Consider the following 19,103-nt stretch of genomic DNA (forward strand, 5'->3'; position numbering starts at 1 on the left):
AACTTCACAGACAATCCTCTTTTGGACAAGTCTTGTAGCAAATTTAGGAGCCTAATCTCCTGGGGTTCTCAGCTATCTGAAGCAGAGTGCCAACAGGATGTGATCAGGCTGATAGGTTCCTTGGGGAGAGTAAGGCTGCCCATAAGTCTCCCTTATTGCTCAAAAGATTGCTTTGATTGAGGTTCTTAAAGTGGAATGTATGGACTTGTTAGCCCTGTACTTCAAGCTCACAGCAATTGGTTCCAGGATTCAGGTAATAGGAGAAAAACCATCATCGGAAACAAAGTAAGAAACTGCACAGTAATCAAGAAGTGGACATCCACTCTAAAAGACTGTCCCGTGATTAAAAATATCCCAAACTAATAACCAGATTGCTAAGGAATAGAAGCCATTTGGTTTCAACAACATGTGAAATCAGACTGAAGAGCTTGAAAGCCAGAATGCTAGCCAATTCACCAGAAATTCCCACACCCAAGCTCATGCAGAAATGTTTTCATAAGGTTTTCAGTTTAATATCTTGTTTTAGCTACCTTTTATATGAAATATTCTGCAGCAGTAAATTCTTCTGCTGTGCATTAAATAAGTTTTATATACTGGTAACATGGTGTTTATCCTTTATTGAAATAATGGCTGAATAATATACAGTGTTTTACGAATAACAATTTATCTATTCTCATTAATCCCTGTCCCAGTGAGGTGTCAAGTCTAAATTCTCTAATACACATGCATACTGGGCTCAATTTTATCACTTGCCAATTAGCATATTGGTATGTTTTTTGGACTGGATTTGGGCAGGGGCACTTGGGGAGAAGCTATCCTTGCACAATAAGGAATTACAAACTCCACAATAGTAAATTATGGTCTGGGTTTTAATTGGATCCATGTGACGCAGCAGTGCTAACTACTTTGCACCGTACCAACCATCTCAGTACACATGTATGGTATTGCATAGAGACTCTCTGTTTTGTTTTATTTCATATCTTACCGAATGAATAATTTAGCTGATTATTCAGACAATACTGTTTTGTGCCTCTTGTATTTGTTTTATTTTGTCTCTGCTAGCTAGAGTTACATATATTGAACTGTGTTCACAATTCATATGACATCTTTAAGAAAAAACAAAGCAAAGTTCCACTGAGATTTGACCTCAGATCGCTGGATTCAAAGTCCAAAGTGCTAACCATTACACCATGGAACCAACTGTAGAAATAGCAATTTGAGTATTCTTTTAGGACTGCAATACCAGTGTTTGCCAATAGGGCTGCATCTTCTTATTGGAATAATTTGTTTTCATCTGCTTCTTTATGGTGTTATACTATTGCGTACACAGATTGGATGAACATTTCAATTTCTCTTAACATAAAATACATCTTACCTTTTCATTTTTATTATGTTGAACAAAGTTAAAAGTACAAAAAATCCAGATTACAATGTTAGGAAATCCATTTGAAATGTTATTACCAGATAGAAACAACCTAAATTGTATCTCCCTTTGCTGCTTGTCCAAATATAAATGGTTAGATTACTATGACTTGTATGGTTTCTCTGTATACCGTGCAGACTATGATAGCAATAAGCAGCATCAAAATAGTTTTTGCCAAAGTGATCAATGCATTTCGATTTTGAATAATGCCCCAGCTCCATTTCCCTTCCAGTGAATGTAGCCTAGGACAACTGAGACCCCTAAAATTGCAATTGTGGCATTGAATGCACAGGTTCATTATCTATTAATTGAAGCACTGGGAGTTTTCTATATAAGGTCTTTTCCAGTATATTTGTGCACCATGACTAAAATCTACTACTACAATACATTTAAAATATATCCCTGTCTGTCCCAAAATGTCTTTGGCATTCCATTCCTTATTGAAGTGTTTATCATTACTCTTCACAATCACTGTAGGAGGAAACTCTAGCTCACCATCTATGTGTGATATTATTACTGAAAAAGCAGCATGTATTTACATTTTTCCACTGGATTAACTTGACATCCTGTTGCATAAGCAGTGTCTGTATAACAGATCCCATAGCCATATAGTAATGTCAATGTGTTGGAAAGCTGTGTGTGGTCAACTTCACAGACAATCCTCTTTTGGACAAGTCTTGTAGCAAATTTAGGAGCCTAATCTCCTGGGGTTCTCAGCTATCTGAAGCAGAGTGCCAATAGGATATGATCAGGCTGATAGGTTCCTTGGGGAGAGTAAGGCTGCCCATAAGTCTCCCTTATTGCTCAAAAGAATGCTTTGATTGAGGTTCTTAAAGTGGAATGTATGGACTTGTTAGCCCTGTACTTCAAGCTCACAGCAATTGGTTCCAGGATTCAGGTAATAGGAGAAAAACCATCATCGGATACAAAGTAAGAAACTGCACAGTAATCAAGAAGTGGACATCCACTCTAAAAGACTGTCCTGTGATTAAAAATATCCCAAACTAATAACCAGATTGCTAAGGAATAGAAGCCATTTGGTTTCAACAACATGTAAAATCAGACTGAAGAGCTTGAAAGCCAGAATGCTAGCCAATTCACCACAAATTCCCACACCCAAGCTCATGCAGAAATGTTTTCATAAGGTTTTCAGTTTAGTATCTTGTTTTAGCTACCTTTTATATGAAATATACTGCAGCAGTAAATTCTTCTGCTGTGCATTAAATCTGTTTTATATACTGTTAACATGGTGTTTATCCTTTATTGAAATAATGGCTGAATAATATACAGTGCTTTACGAATAACAATTTATCTATTCTCATTAATCCCTGTCCCAGTGAGGTGTCAAGTCTAAATTCTGTAATACACATGCATACTGGGCTCAATTTTATCACTTGCCAATTAGCATATTGGTATGTTTTTTGGACTGGATTTGGGCAGGGGCACTTGGGGAGAAGCTATCCTTGCACAATAAGGAATTAGAAACTCCACAATAGTGGATTATGGTCTGGGTTTCAATTGGATCCATGTGAGGCAGCAGTGCTAACTACTTTGCACCGTACCAACCATCTCGGTACACATGTATGGTATTGCATGGAGACTCTCTGTTTTGTTTTATTTCATATCTTACCGCATGAATAATTTAGCTGATTATTCAGACAATACTGTTTTGTGCCTCTTTTATTTGTTTTATTTTTTCTCTGCTAGCTAGAGTTACATATATTGAATTGTGTTCACATTTCATATGACATCTTTAAGAAAAAACAAAAGCAAGGTTCCACTGAGATTTGAACTCAGATTGCTGGATTCAAAGTCCAAAGTGCTAACCATTACACCATGGAACCAACTGTATATTGCAATTTAAATATTCCTTTAGGACTGCATTACCAGTGTTTGCCAATAGGGCTGCATCTTCTTATTGGAATAATTTGTTTCCACCTGCTTCATTATGGTGTAATACTATTGCGTACACAGATTGGATGAACATTTCAATTTCTCTTAACATAAAATACATCTTACCTTTTCATTTTTATTATGTTGAACAAAGTTAAAAGTACAAAAAATCCAGATTACAATGTTAGGAAATCCATTTGAAATGTTATTACCACATAGAAACAACCTAAATTGTATCTCCCTTTGCTGCTTGTCCAAATACAAATGGTTAGATTACTATGACTTGTATGGTTTCTCTGTATACCGCGCAAACTATGATAGCAATAAGCAGCATCAAAATAGTTTTTGCCAAAGTGATCAATGGATTTCGATTTTGACTAATGCTCAAGCTCCATTTCCCTTCCAATGAATGTAGCCTAGGACAACTGAGACCCCTAAAATTGCAATTGTGGCATTGAATGCACAGGTTCGTTATCTATTAATTAAAGCACTGGGAGTTTTCTATATAAGGTCTTTTCCAGTATATTTGTGCACCATGACTAAAATCTACTACTACAATACATTTAAAATATATCCCTGGCTGTCCCAAAATGTCTTTGGCATTCCATTCCTTATTGAAGTGTTTATCATTACTCTTCACAATCACTGTAGGAGGAAACTCTAGCTCACCATCTATGTGTGATATTATTACTGAAAAAGCAGCATGTATTTACATTTTTCCACTGGATTATCTTGACATCCTGTTGCATAAGCAGTGTCTGTATAACAGATCCCATACCCATATAGTAATGTCAATGTGTTGGAAAGCTGTGTGTGGTCAACTTCACAGACAATCCTCTTTTGGACAAGTCTTGTAGCAAATTTAGGAGCCTAATCTCCTGGGGTTCTCAGCTATCTGAAGCAGAGTGCCAACAGGATGTGATCAGGCTGATAGGTTCCTTGGGGAGAGTAAGGCTGCCCATAAGTCTCCCTTATTGCTCAAAAGATTGCTTTGATTGAGGTTCTTAAAGTGGAATGTATGGACTTGTTAGCCCTGTACTTCAAGCTCACAGCAATTGGTTCCAGGATTCAGGTAATAGGAGAAAAACCATCATCGGATACAAAGTAAGAAACTGCACAGTAATCAAGAAGTGGACATCCACTCTAAAAGACTGTCCCGTGATTAAAAATATCCCAAACTAATAACCAGATTGCTAAGGAATAGAAGCCATTTGGTTTCAACAACATGTAAAATCAGACTGAAGAGCTTGAAAGCCAGAATGCTAGCCAATTCACCACAAATTCCCACACCCAAGCTCATGCAGAAATGTTTTCATAAGGTTTTCAGTTTAGTATCTTGTTTTAGCTACCTTTTATATGAAATATTCTGCAGCAGTAAATTCTTCTGCTGTGCATTAAATCTGTTTTATATACTGTTAACATGGTGTTTATCCTTTATTGAAATAATGGCTGAATAATATACAGTGTTTTACGAATAACAATTTATCTATTCTCATTAATCCCTGTCCCAGTGAGGTGTCAAGTCTAAATTCTCTAATACACATGCATACTGGGCTCAATTTTATCACTTGCCAATTAGCATATTGGTATGTTTTTTGGACTGGATTTGGGCAGGGGCACTTGGGGAGAAGCTATCCTTGCACAATAAGGAATTACAAACTCCACAATAGTAAATTATGGTCTGGGTTTTAATTGGATCCATGTGACGCAGCAGTGCTAACTACTTTGCACCGTACCAACCATCTCAGTACACATGTATGGTATTGCATAGAGACTCTCTGTTTTGTTTTATTTCATATCTTACCGAATGAATAATTTAGCTGATTATTCAGACAATACTGTTTTGTGCCTCTTGTATTTGTTTTATTTTGTCTCTGCTAGCTAGAGTTACATATATTGAACTGTGTTCACAATTCATATGACATCTTTAAGAAAAAACAAAGCAAAGTTCCACTGAGATTTGAACTCAGATCGCTGGATTCAAAGTCCAAAGTGCTAACCATTACACCATGGAACCAACTGTAGAAATAGCAATTTGAGTATTCTTTTAGGACTGCAATACCAGTGTTTGCCAATAGGGCTGCATCTTCTTATTGGAATAATTTGTTTTCATCTGCTTCTTTATGGTGTTATACTATTGCGTACACAGATTGGATGAACATTTCAATTTCTCTTAACATAAAATACATCTTACCTTTTCATTTTTATTATGTTGAACAAAGTTAAAAGTAAAAAAAATCCAGATTACAATGTTAGGAAATCCATTTGAAATGTTATTACCACATAGAAACAACCTAAATTGTATCTCCCTTTGCTGCTTGTCCAAATATAAATGGTTAGATTACTATGACTTGTATGGTTTCTCTGTATACCGTGCAGACTATGATAGCAATAAGCAGCATCAAAATAGTTTTTGCCAAAGTGATCAATGCATTTCGATTTTGAATAATGCCCCAGCTCCATTTCCCTTCCAGTGAATGTAGCCTAGGACAACTGAGACCCCTAAAATTGCAATTGTGGCATTGAATGCACAGGTTCATTATCTATTAATTGAAGCACTGGGAGTTTTCTATATAAGGTCTTTTCCAGTATATTTGTGCACCATGACTAAAATCTACTACTACAATACATTTAAAATATATCCCTGTCTGTCCCAAAATGTCTTTGGCATTCCATTCCTTATTGAAGTGTTTATCATTACTCTTCACAATCACTGTAGGAGGAAACTCTAGCTCACCATCTATGTGTGATATTATTACTGAAAAAGCGGCATGTATTTACATTTTTCCACTGGATTAACTTGACATCCTGTTGCATAAGCAGTGTCTGTATAACAGATCCCATAGCCATATAGTAATGTCAATGTGTTGGAAAGCTGTGTGTGGTCAACTTCACAGACAATCCTCTTTTGGACAAGTCTTGTAGCAAATTTAGGAGCCTAATCTCCTGGGGTTCTCAGCTATCTGAAGCAGAGTGCCAATAGGATGTGATCAGGCTGATAGGTTCCTTGGGGAGAGTAAGGCTGCCCATAAGTCTCCCTTATTGCTCAAAAGAATGCTTTGATTGAGGTTCTTAAAGTGGAATGTATGGACTTGTTAGCCCTGTACTTCAAGCTCACAGCAATTGGTTCCAGGATTCAGGTAATAGGAGAAAAACCATCATCGGATACAAAGTAAGAAACTGCACAGTAATCAAGAAGTGGACATCCACTCTAAAAGACTGTCCTGTGATTAAAAATATCCCAAACTAATAACCAGATTGCTAAGGAATAGAAGCCATTTGGTTTCAACAACATGTAAAATCAGACTGAAGAGCTTGAAAGCCAGAATGCTAGCCAATTCACCACAAATTCCCACACCCAAGCTCATGCAGAAATGTTTTCATAAGGTTTTCAGTTTAGTATCTTGTTTTAGCTACCTTTTATATGAAATATACTGCAGCAGTAAATTCTTCTGCTGTGCATTAAATCTGTTTTATATACTGTTAACATGGTGTTTATCCTTTATTGAAATAATGGCTGAATAATATACAGTGTTTTACGAATAACAATTTATCTATTCTCATTAATCCCTGTCCCAGTGAGGTGTCAAGTCTAAATTCTCTAATACACATGCATACTGGGCTCAATTTTATCACTTGCCAATTAGCATATTGGTATGTTTTTTGGACTGGATTTGGGCAGGGGCACTTAAGGAGAAGCTATCCTTGCACAATAAGGAATTTCAAACTCCACAATAGTGGATTATGGTCTGGGTTTCAATTGGATCCATGTGAGGCAGCAGTGCTAACTACTTTGCACCGTACCAACCATCTCAGTACACATGTATGGTATTGCATGGAGACTCTCTGTTTTGTTTTATTTCATATCTTACCGCATGAATAATTTAGCTGATTATTCAGACAATACTGTTTTGTGCCTCTTGTATTTGTTTTATTTTGTCTCTGCTAGCTAGAGTTACATATATTGAATTGTGTTCACATTTCATATGACATCTTTAAGAAAAAACAAAAGCAAGGTTCCACTGAGATTTGAACTCAGATCGCTGGATTCAAAGTCCAAAGTGCTAACCATTACACCATGGAACCAACTGTATATTGCAATTTAAATATTCCTTTAGGACTGCATTACCAGTGTTTGCCAATAGGGCTGCATCTTCTTATTGGAATAATTTGTTTCCACCTGCTTCATTATGGTGTAATACTATTGCGTACACAGATTGGATGAACATTTCAATTTCTCTTAACATAAAATACATCTTACCTTTTCATTTTTATTATGTTGAACAAAGTTAAAAGTACAAAAAATCCAGATTACAATGTTAGGAAATCCATTTGAAATGTTATTACCACATAGAAACAACCTAAATTGTATCTCCCTTTGCTGCTTGTCCAAATACAAATGGTTAGATTACTATGACTTGTATGGTTTCTCTGTATACCGTGCAGACTATGATAGCAATAAGCAGCATCAAAATAGTTTTTGCCAAAGTGATCAATGGATTTCGATTTTGACTAATGCTCAAGCTCCATTTCCCTTCCAATGAATGTAGCCTAGGACAACTGAGACCCCTAAAATTGCAATTGTGGCATTGAATGCACAGGTTCGTTATCTATTAATTAAAGCACTGGGAGTTTTCTATATAAGGTCTTTTCCAGTATATTTGTGCACCATGACTAAAATCTACTACTACAATACATTTAAAATATATCCCTGGCTGTCCCAAAATGTCTTTGGCATTCCATTCCTTATTGAAGTGTTTATCATTACTCTTCACAATCACTGTAGGAGGAAACTCTAGCTCACCATCTATGTGTGATATTATTACTGAAAAAGCAGCATGTATTTACATTTTTCCACTGGATTATCTTGACATCCTGTTGCATAAGCAGTGTCTGTATAACAGATCCCATAGCCATATAGTAATGTCAATGTGTTGGAAAGCTGTGTGTGGTCAACTTCACAGACAATCCTCTTTTGGACAAGTCTTGTAGCAAATTTAGGAGCCTAATCTCCTGGGGTTCTCAGCTATCTGAAGCAGAGTGCCAACAGGATGTGATCAGGCAGATAGGTTCCTTGGGGAGAGTAAGGCTGCCCATAAGTCTCCCTTATTGCTCAAAAGATTGCTTTGATTGAGGTTCTTAAAGTGGAATGTATGGACTTGTTAGCCCTGTACTTCAAGCTCACAGCAATTGGTTCCAGGATTCAGGTAATAGGAGAAAAACCATCATCGGAAACAAAGTAAGAAACTGCACAGTAATCAAGAAGTGGACATCCACTCTAAAAGACTGTCCCGTGATTAAAAATATCCCAAACTAATAACCAGATTGCTAAGGAATAGAAGCCATTTGGTTTCAACAACATGTGAAATCAGACTGAAGAGCTTGAAAGCCAGAATGCTAGCCAATTCACCACAAATTCCCACACCCAAGCTCATGCAGAAATGTTTTCATAAGGTTTTCAGTTTAGTATCTTGTTTTAGCTACCTTTTATATGAAATATTCTGCAGCAGTAAATTCTTCTGCTGTGCATTAAATCTGTTTTATATACTGTTAACATGGTGTTTATCCTTTATTGAAATAATGGCTGAATAATATACAGTGTTTTACGAATAACAATTTATCTATTCTCATTAATCCCTGTCCCAGTGAGGTGTCAAGTCTAAATTCTCTAATACACATGCATACTGGGCTCAATTTTATCACTTGCCAATTAGCATATTGGTATGTTTTTTGGACTGGATTTGGGCAGGGGCACTTGGGGAGAAGCTATCCTTGCACAATAAGGAATTACAAACTCCACAATAGTAAATTATGGTCTGGGTTTTAATTGGATCCATGTGACGCAGCAGTGCTAACTACTTTGCACCGTACCAACCATCTCAGTACACATGTATGGTATTGCATAGAGACTCTCTGTTTTGTTTTATTTCATATCTTACCGAATGAATAATTTAGCTGATTATTCAGACAATACTGTTTTGTGCCTCTTGTATTTGTTTTATTTTGTCTCTGCTAGCTAGAGTTACATATATTGAACTGTGTTCACAATTCATATGACATCTTTAAGAAAAAACAAAGCAAAGTTCCACTGAGATTTGAACTCAGATCGCTGGATTCAAAGTCCAAAGTGCTAACCATTACACCATGGAACCAACTGTAGAAATAGCAATTTGAGTATTCTTTTAGGACTGCAATACCAGTGTTTGCCAATAGGGCTGCATCTTCTTATTGGAATAATTTGTTTTCATCTGCTTCTTTATGGTGTTATACTATTGCGTACACAGATTGGATGAACATTTCAATTTCTCTTAACATAAAATACATCTTACCTTTTCATTTTTATTATGTTGAACAAAGTTAAAAGTATAAAAAATCCAGATTACAATGTTAGGAAATCCTTTTGAAATGTTATTACCACATAGAAACAACCTAAATTGTATCTCCCTTTGCTGCTTGTCCAAATATAAATGGTTAGATTACTATGACTTGTATGGTTTCTCTGTATACCGTGCAGACTATGATAGCAATAAGCAGCATCAAAATAGTTTTTGCCAAAGTGATCAATGCATTTCGATTTTGAATAATGCCCCAGCTCCATTTCCCTTCCAGTGAATGTAGCCTAGGACAACTGAGACCCCTAAAATTGCAATTGTGGCATTGAATGCACAGGTTCATTATCTATTAATTGAAGCACTGGGAGTTTTCTATATAAGGTCTTTTCCAGTATATTTGTGCACCATGACTAAAATCTACTACTACAATACATTTAAAATATATCCCTGTCTGTCCCAAAATGTCTTTGGCATTCCATTCCTTATTGAAGTGTTTATCATTACTCTTCACAATCACTGTAGGAGGAAACTCTAGCTCACCATCTATGTGTGATATTATTACTGAAAAAGCAGCATGTATTTACATTTTTCCACTGGATTAACTTGACATCCTGTTGCATAAGCAGTGTCTGTATAACAGATCCCATAGCCATATAGTAATGTCAATGTGTTGGAAAGCTGTGTGTGGTCAACTTCACAGACAATCCTCTTTTGGACAAGTCTTGTAGCAAATTTAGGAGCCTAATCTCCTGGGGTTCTCAGCTATCTGAAGCAGAGTGCCAATAGGATGTGATCAGGCTGATAGGTTCCTTGGGGAGAGTAAGGCTGCCCATAAGTCTCCCTTATTGCTCAAAAGAATGCTTTGATTGAGGTTCTTAAAGTGGAATGTATGGACTTGTTAGCCCTGTACTTCAAGCTCACAGCAATTGGTTCCAGGATTCAGGTAATAGGAGAAAAACCATCATCGGATACAAAGTAAGAAACTGCACAGTAATCAAGAAGTGGACATCCACTCTAAAAGACTGTCCTGTGATTAAAAATATCCCAAACTAATAACCAGATTGCTAAGGAATAGAAGCCATTTGGTTTCAACAACATGTAAAATCAGACTGAAGAGCTTGAAAGCCAGAATGCTAGCCAATTCACCACAAATTCCCACACCCAAGCTCATGCAGAAATGTTTTCATAAGGTTTTCAGTTTAGTATCTTGTTTTAGCTACCTTTTATATGAAATATACTGCAGCAGTAAATTCTTCTGCTGTGCATTAAATCTGTTTTATATACTGTTAACATGGTGTTTATCCTTTATTGAAATAATGGCTGAATAATATACAGTGTTTTACGAATAACAATTTATCTATTCTCATTAATCCCTGTCCCAGTGAGGTGTCAAGTCTAAATTCTGTAATACACATGCATACTGGGCTCAATTTTATCACTTGCCAATTAGCATATTGGTATGTTTTTTGAACTGGATTTGGGCAGGGGCACTTGGGGAGAAGCTATCCTTGCACAATAAGGAATTAGAAACTCCACAATAGTGGATTATGGTCTGGGTTTCAATTGGATCCATGTGAGGCAGCAGTGCTAACTACTTTGCACCGTACCAACCATCTCGGTACACATGTATGGTATTGCATGGAGACTCTCTGTTTTGTTTTATTTCATATCTTACCGAATGAATAATTTAGCTGATTATTCAGACAATACTGTTTTGTGCCTCTTGTATTTGTTTTATTTTGTCTCTGCTAGCTAGAGTTACATATATTGAACTGTGTTCACAATTCATATGACATCTTTAAGAAAAAACAAAGCAAAGTTCCACTGAGATTTGAACTCAGATCGCTGGATTCAAAGTCCAAAGTGCTAACCATTACACCATGGAACCAACTGTAGAAATAGCAATTTGAGTATTCTTTTAGGACTGCAATACCAGTGTTTGCCAATAGGGCTGCATCTTCTTATTGGAATAATTTGTTTTCATCTGCTTCTTTATGGTGTTATACTATTGCGTACACAGATTGGATGAACATTTCAATTTCTCTTAACATAAAATACATCTTACCTTTTCATTTTTATTATGTTGAACAAAGTTAAAAGTATAAAAAATCCAGATTACAATGTTAGGAAATCCATTTGAAATGTTATTACCACATAGAAACAACCTAAATTGTATCTCCCTTTGCTGCTTGTCCAAATATAAATGGTTAGATTACTATGACTTGTATGGTTTCTCTGTATACCGTGCAGACTATGATAGCAATAAGCAGCATCAAAATAGTTTTTGCCAAAGTGATCAATGCATTTCGATTTTGAATAATGCCCCAGCTCCATTTCCCTTCCAGTGAATGTAGCCTAGGACAACTGAGACCCCTAAAATTGCAATTGTGGCATTGAATGCACAGGTTCATTATCTATTAATTGAAGCACTGGGAGTTTTCTATATAAGGTCTTTTCCAGTATATTTGTGCACCATGACTAAAATCTACTACTACAATACATTTAAAATATATCCCTGTCTGTCCCAAAATGTCTTTGGCATTCCATTCCTTATTGAAGTGTTTATCATTACTCTTCACAATCACTGTAGGAGGAAACTCTAGCTCACCATCTATGTGTGATATTATTACTGAAAAAGCAGCATGTATTTACATTTTTCCACTGGATTAACTTGACATCCTGTTGCATAAGCAGTGTCTGTATAACAGATCCCATAGCCATATAGTAATGTCAATGTGTTGGAAAGCTGTGTGTGGTCAACTTCACAGACAATCCTCTTTTGGACAAGTCTTGTAGCAAATTTAGGAGCCTAATCTCCTGGGGTTCTCAGCTATCTGAAGCAGAGTGCCAACAGGATGTGATCAGGCAGATAGGTTCCTTGGGGAGAGTAAGGCTGCCCATAAGTCTCCCTTATTGCTCAAAAGATTGCTTTGATTGAGGTTCTTAAAGTGGAATGTATGGACTTGTTAGCCCTGTACTTCAAGCTCACAGCAATTGGTTCCAGGATTCAGGTAATAGGAGAAAAACCATCATCGGAAACAAAGTAAGAAACTGCACAGTAATCAAGAAGTGGACATCCACTCTAAAAGACTGTCCCGTGATTAAAAATATCCCAAACTAATAACCAGATTGCTAAGGAATAGAAGCCATTTGGTTTCAACAACATGTGAAATCAGACTGAAGAGCTTGAAAGCCAGAATGCTAGCCAATTCACCACAAATTCCCACACCCAAGCTCATGCAGAAATGTTTTCATAAGGTTTTCAGTTTAGTATCTTGTTTTAGCTACCTTTTATATGAAATATTCTGCAGCAGTAAATTCTTCTGCTGTGCATTAAATCTGTTTTATATACTGTTAACATGGTGTTTATCCTTTATTGAAATAATGGCTGAATAATATACAGTGTTTTACGAATAACAATTTATCTATTCTCATTAATCCCTGTCCCAGTGAGGTGTCAAGTCTAAATTCTCTAATACACATGCATACTGGGCTCAATTTTATCACTTGCCAATTAGCATATTGGTATGTTTTTTGGACTGGATTTGGGCAGGGGCACTTGGGGAGAAGCTATCCTTGCACAATAAGGAATTACAAACTCCACAATAGTAAATTATGGTCTGGGTTTTAATTGGATCCATGTGACGCAGCAGTGCTAACTACTTTGCACCGTACCAACCATCTCAGTACACATGTATGGTATTGCATAGAGACTCTCTGTTTTGTTTTATTTCATATCTTACCGAATGAATAATTTAGCTGATTATTCAGACAATACTGTTTTGTGCCTCTTGTATTTGTTTTATTTTGTCTCTGCTAGCTAGAGTTACATATATTGAACTGTGTTCACAATTCATATGACATCTTTAAGAAAAAACAAAGCAAAGTTCCACTGAGATTTGAACTCAGATCGCTGGATTCAAAGTCCAAAGTGCTAACCATTACACCATGGAACCAACTGTAGAAATAGCAATTTGAGTATTCTTTTAGGACTGCAATACCAGTGTTTGCCAATAGGGCTGCATCTTCTTATTGGAATAATTTGTTTTCATCTGCTTCTTTATGGTGTTATACTATTGCGTACACAGATTGGATGAACATTTCAATTTCTCTTAACATAAAATACATCTTACCTTTTCATTTTTATTATGTTGAACAAAGTTAAAAGTATAAAAAATCCAGATTACAATGTTAGGAAATCCATTTGAAATGTTATTACCACATAGAAACAACCTAAATTGTATCTCCCTTTGCTGCTTGTCCAAATATAAATGGTTAGATTACTATGACTTGTATGGTTTCTCTGTATACCGTGCAGACTATGATAGCAATAAGCAGCATCAAAATAGTTTTTGCCAAAGTGATCAATGCATTTCGATTTTGAATAATGCCCCAGCTCCATTTCCCTTCCAGTGAATGTAGCCTAGGACAACTGAGACCCCTAAAATTGCAATTGTGGCATTGAATGCACAGGTTCATTATCTATTAATTGAAGCACTGGGAGTTTTCTATATAAGGTCTTTTCCAGTATATTTGTGCACCATGACTAAAATCTACTACTACAATACATTTAAAATATATCCCTGTCTGTCCCAAAATGTCTTTGGCATTCCATTCCTTATTGAAGTGTTTATCATTACTCTTCACAATCACTGTAGGAGGAAACTCTAGCTCACCATCTATGTGTGATATTATTACTGAAAAAGCAGCATGTATTTACATTTTTCCACTGGATTAACTTGACATCCTGTTGCATAAGCAGTGTCTGTATAACAGATCCCATAGCCATATAGTAATGTCAATGTGTTGGAAAGCTGTGTGTGGTCAACTTCACAGACAATCCTCTTTTGGACAAGTCTTGTAGCAAATTTAGGAGCCTAATCTCCTGGGGTTCTCAGCTATCTGAAGCAGAGTGCCAATAGGATGTGATCAGGCTGATAGGTTCCTTGGGGAGAGTAAGGCTGCCCATAAGTCTCCCTTATTGCTCAAAAGAATGCTTTGATTGAGGTTCTTAAAGTGGAATGTATGGACTTGTTAGCCCTGTACTTCAAGCTCACAGCAATTGGTTCCAGGATTCAGGTAATAGGAGAAAAACCATCATCGGATACAAAGTAAGAAACTGCACAGTAATCAAGAAGTGGACATCCACTCTAAAAGACTGTCCTGTGATTAAAAATATCCCAAACTAATAACCAGATTGCTAAGGAATAGAAGCCATTTGGTTTCAACAACATGTAAAATCAGACTGAAGAGCTTGAAAGCCAGAATGCTAGCCAATTCACCACAAATTCCCACACCCAAGCTCATGCAGAAATGTTTTCATAAGGTTTTCAGTTTAGTATCTTGTTTTAGCTACCTTTTATATGAAATATACTGCAGCAGTAAATTCTTCTGCTGTGCATTAAATCTGTTTTATATACTGTTAACATGGTGTTTATCCTTTATTGAAATAATGGCTGAATAATATACAGTGTTTTACGAATAACAATTTATCTATTCTCATTAATCCCTGTCCCAGTGAGGTGTCAAGTCTAAATTCTGTAATACACATGCATACTGGGCTCAATTTTATCACTTGCCAATTAGCATATTGGTATGTTTTTTGAACTGGATTTGGGCAGGGGCACTTGGGGAGAAGCTATCCTTGCACAATAAGGAATTAGAAACTCCACAATAGTGGATTATGGTCTGGGTTTCAATTGGATCCATGTGAGGCAGCAGTGCTAACTACTTTGCACCGTACCAACCATCTCGGTACACATGTATGGTATTGCATGGAGACTCTCTGTTTTGTTTTATTTCATATCTTACCGAATGAATAATTTAGCTGATTATTCAGACAATACTGTTTTGTGCCTCTTGTATTTGTTTTATTTTGTCTCTGCTAGCTAGAGTTACATATATTGAACTGTGTTCACAATTCATATGACATCTTTAAGAAAAAACAAAGCAAAGTTCCACTGAGATTTGAACTCAGATCGCTGGATTCAAAGTCCAAAGTGCTAACCATTACACCATGGAACCAACTGTAGAAATAGCAATTTGAGTATTCTTTTAGGACTGCAATACCAGTGTTTGCCAATAGGGCTGCATCTTCTTATTGGAATAATTTGTTTTCATCTGCTTCTTTATGGTGTTATACTATTGCGTACACAGATTGGATGAACATTTCAATTTCTCTTAACATAAAATACATCTTACCTTTTCATTTTTATTATGTTGAACAAAGTTAAAAGTATAAAAAATCCAGATTACAATGTTAGGAAATCCATTTGAAATGTTATTACCACATAGAAACAACCTAAATTGTATCTCCCTTTGCTGCTTGTCCAAATATAAATGGTTAGATTACTATGACTTGTATGGTTTCTCTGTATACCGTGCAGACTATGATAGCAATAAGCAGCATCAAAATAGTTTTTGCCAAAGTGATCAATGCATTTCGATTTTGAATAATGCCCCAGCTCCATTTCCCTTCCAGTGAATGTAGCCTAGGACAACTGAGACCCCTAAAATTGCAATTGTGGCATTGAATGCACAGGTTCATTATCTATTAATTGAAGCACTGGGAGTTTTCTATATAAGGTCTTTTCCAGTATATTTGTGCACCATGACTAAAATCTACTACTACAATACATTTAAAATATATCCCTGTCTGTCCCAAAATGTCTTTGGCATTCCATTCCTTATTGAAGTGTTTATCATTACTCTTCACAATCACTGTAGGAGGAAACTCTAGCTCACCATCTATGTGTGATATTATTACTGAAAAAGCAGCATGTATTTACATTTTTCCACTGGATTAACTTGACATCCTGTTGCATAAGCAGTGTCTGTATAACAGATCCCATAGCCATATAGTAATGTCAATGTGTTGGAAAGCTGTGTGTGGTCAACTTCACAGACAATCCTCTTTTGGACAAGTCTTGTAGCAAATTTAGGAGCCTAATCTCCTGGGGTTCTCAGCTATCTGAAGCAGAGTGCCAATAGGATGTGATCAGGCTGATAGGTTCCTTGGGGAGAGTAAGGCTGCCCATAAGTCTCCCTTATTGCTCAAAAGAATGCTTTGATTGAGGTTCTTAAAGTGGAATGTATGGACTTGTTAGCCCTGTACTTCAAGCTCACAGCAATTGGTTCCAGGATTCAGGTAATAGGAGAAAAACCATCATCGGATACAAAGTAAGAAACTGCACAGTAATCAAGAATTGGACATCCACTCTAAAAGACTGTCCTGTGATTAAAAATATCCCAAACTAATAACCAGATTGCTAAGGAATAGAAGCCATTTGGTTTCAACAACATGTAAAATCAGACTGAAGAGCTTGAAAGCCAGAATGCTAGCCAATTCACCACAAATTCCCACACCCAAGCTCATGCAGAAATGTTTTCATAAGGTTTTCAGTTTAGTATCTTGTTTTAGCTACCTTTTATATGAAATATACTGCAGCAGTAAATTCTTCTGCTGTGCATTAAATCTGTTTTATATACTGTTAACATGGTGTTTATCCTTTATTGAAATAATGGCTGAATAATATACAGTGTTTTACGAATAACAATTTATCTATTCTCATTAATCCCTGTCCCAGTGAGGTGTCAAGTCTAAATTCTGTAATACACATGCATACTGGGCTCAATTTTATCACTTGCCAATTAGCATATTGGTATGTTTTTTGAACTGGATTTGGGCAGGGGCACTTGGGGAGAAGCTATCCTTGCACAATAAGGAATTAGAAACTCCACAATAGTGGATTATGGTCTGGGTTTCAATTGGATCCATGTGAGGCAGCAGTGCTAACTACTTTGCACCGTACCAACCATCTCGGTACACATGTATGGTATTGCATGGAGACTCTCTGTTTTGTTTTATTTCATATCTTACCGCATGAATAATTTAGCTGATTATTCAGACAATACTGTTTTGTGCCTCTTTTATTTGTTTTATTTTTTCTCTGCTAGCTAGAGTTACATATATTGAATTGTGTTCACATTTCATATGACATCTTTAAGAAAAAACAAAAGCAAGGTTCCACTGAGATTTGAACTCAGATTGCTGGATTCAAAGTCCAAAGTGCTAACCATGTATATTGCAATTTAAATATTCCTTTAGGACTGCATTAACATTGTTTGCCAATAGGGCTGCATCTTCTTATTGGAATAATTTGTTTCCACCTGCTTCATTATGGTGTAATACTATTGCGTACACAGATTGGATGAACATTTCAATTTCTCTTAACATAAAATACATCTTACCTTTTCATTTTTATTATGTTGAACAAAGTTAAAAGTACAAAAAATCCAGATTACAATGTTAGGAAATCCATTTGAAATGTTATTACCACATAGAAACAACCTAAATTGTATCTCCCTTTGCTGCTTGTCCAAATACAAATGGTTAGATTACTATGACTTGTATGGTTTCTCTGTATACCGTGCAGACTATGATGGCAATAAGCAGCATCAAAATAGTTTTTGCCAAAGTGATCAATGGATTTCGATTTTGACTAATGCTCAAGCTCCATTTCCCTTCCAATGAATGTAGCCTAGGACAACTGAGACCCCTAAAATTGCAATTGTGGCATTGAATGCACAGGTTCGTTATCTATTAATTAAAGCACTGGGAGTTTTCTATATAAGGTCTTTTCCAGTATATTTGTGCACCATGACTAAAATCTACTACTACAATACATTTAAAATATATCCCTGGCTGTCCCAAAATGTCTTTGGCATTCCATTCCTTATTGAAGTGTTTATCATTACTCTTCACAATCACTGTAGGAGGAAACTCTAGCTCACCATCTATGTGTGATATTATTACTGAAAAAGCAGCATGTATTTACATTTTTCCACTGGATTATCTTGACATCCTGTTGCATAAGCAGTGTCTGTATAACAGATCCCATAGCCATATAGTAATGTCAATGTGTTGGAAAGCTGTGTGTGGTCAACTTCACAGACAATCCTCTTTTGGACAAGTCTTGTAGCAAATTTAGGAGCCTAATCTCCTGGGGTTCTCAGCTATCTGAAGCAGAGTGCCAACAGGATGTGATCAGGCAGATAGGTTCCTTGGGGAGAGTAAGGCTGCCCATAAGTCTCCCTTATTGCTCAAAAGATTGCTTTGATTGAGGTTCTTAAAGTGGAATGTATGGACTTGTTAGCCCTGTACTTCAAGCTCACAGCAATTGGTTCCAGGATTCAGGTAATAGGAGAAAAACCATCATCGGAAACAAAGTAAGAAACTGCACAGTAATCAAGAAGTGGACATCCACTCTAAAAGACTGTCCCGTGATTAAAAATATCCCAAACTAATAACCAGATTGCTAAGGAATAGAAGCCATTTGGTTTCAACAACATGTGAAATCAGACTGAAGAGCTTGAAAGCCAGAATGCTAGCCAATTCACCACAAATTCCCACACCCAAGCTCATGCAGAAATGTTTTCATAAGGTTTTCAGTTTA

At 36.4% G+C, this 19,103-nt stretch overlaps 8 non-coding genes across 8 annotated transcripts; all 8 read right to left on the minus strand.

The window, feature by feature from the left end:
* Nucleotides 1-1,126: 1,126 nt before the first annotated feature.
* TRNAQ-UUG (transfer RNA glutamine (anticodon UUG)) lies at nucleotides 1,127-1,198 on the minus strand. Its single transcript has one exon. It is a non-coding gene; the product is annotated as a tRNA-Gln (tRNA).
* A 1,997-nt stretch (nucleotides 1,199-3,195) lies between these two features.
* On the minus strand, nucleotides 3,196-3,267 carry TRNAQ-UUG (transfer RNA glutamine (anticodon UUG)). The gene has a single exon. It is a non-coding gene; the product is annotated as a tRNA-Gln (tRNA).
* Nucleotides 3,268-5,261: 1,994 nt separating this feature from the next.
* Nucleotides 5,262-5,333, minus strand: TRNAQ-UUG (transfer RNA glutamine (anticodon UUG)). The gene has a single exon. It is a non-coding gene; the product is annotated as a tRNA-Gln (tRNA).
* Nucleotides 5,334-7,330: 1,997 nt separating this feature from the next.
* Nucleotides 7,331-7,402, minus strand: TRNAQ-UUG (transfer RNA glutamine (anticodon UUG)). Its single transcript has one exon. It is a non-coding gene; the product is annotated as a tRNA-Gln (tRNA).
* A 1,994-nt stretch (nucleotides 7,403-9,396) lies between these two features.
* On the minus strand, nucleotides 9,397-9,468 carry TRNAQ-UUG (transfer RNA glutamine (anticodon UUG)). Its single transcript has one exon. It is a non-coding gene; the product is annotated as a tRNA-Gln (tRNA).
* Nucleotides 9,469-11,464: 1,996 nt separating this feature from the next.
* Nucleotides 11,465-11,536, minus strand: TRNAQ-UUG (transfer RNA glutamine (anticodon UUG)). Its single transcript has one exon. It is a non-coding gene; the product is annotated as a tRNA-Gln (tRNA).
* Nucleotides 11,537-13,532: 1,996 nt separating this feature from the next.
* Nucleotides 13,533-13,604, minus strand: TRNAQ-UUG (transfer RNA glutamine (anticodon UUG)). Its single transcript has one exon. It is a non-coding gene; the product is annotated as a tRNA-Gln (tRNA).
* Nucleotides 13,605-15,600: 1,996 nt separating this feature from the next.
* Nucleotides 15,601-15,672, minus strand: TRNAQ-UUG (transfer RNA glutamine (anticodon UUG)). The gene has a single exon. It is a non-coding gene; the product is annotated as a tRNA-Gln (tRNA).
* Nucleotides 15,673-19,103: the final 3,431 nt, after the last annotated feature.

Source organism: Mixophyes fleayi, chromosome 10 (assembly GCF_038048845.1).
Source record: "Mixophyes fleayi isolate aMixFle1 chromosome 10, aMixFle1.hap1, whole genome shotgun sequence".
NCBI classification, from domain to species: domain Eukaryota; kingdom Metazoa; phylum Chordata; class Amphibia; order Anura; family Limnodynastidae; genus Mixophyes; species Mixophyes fleayi.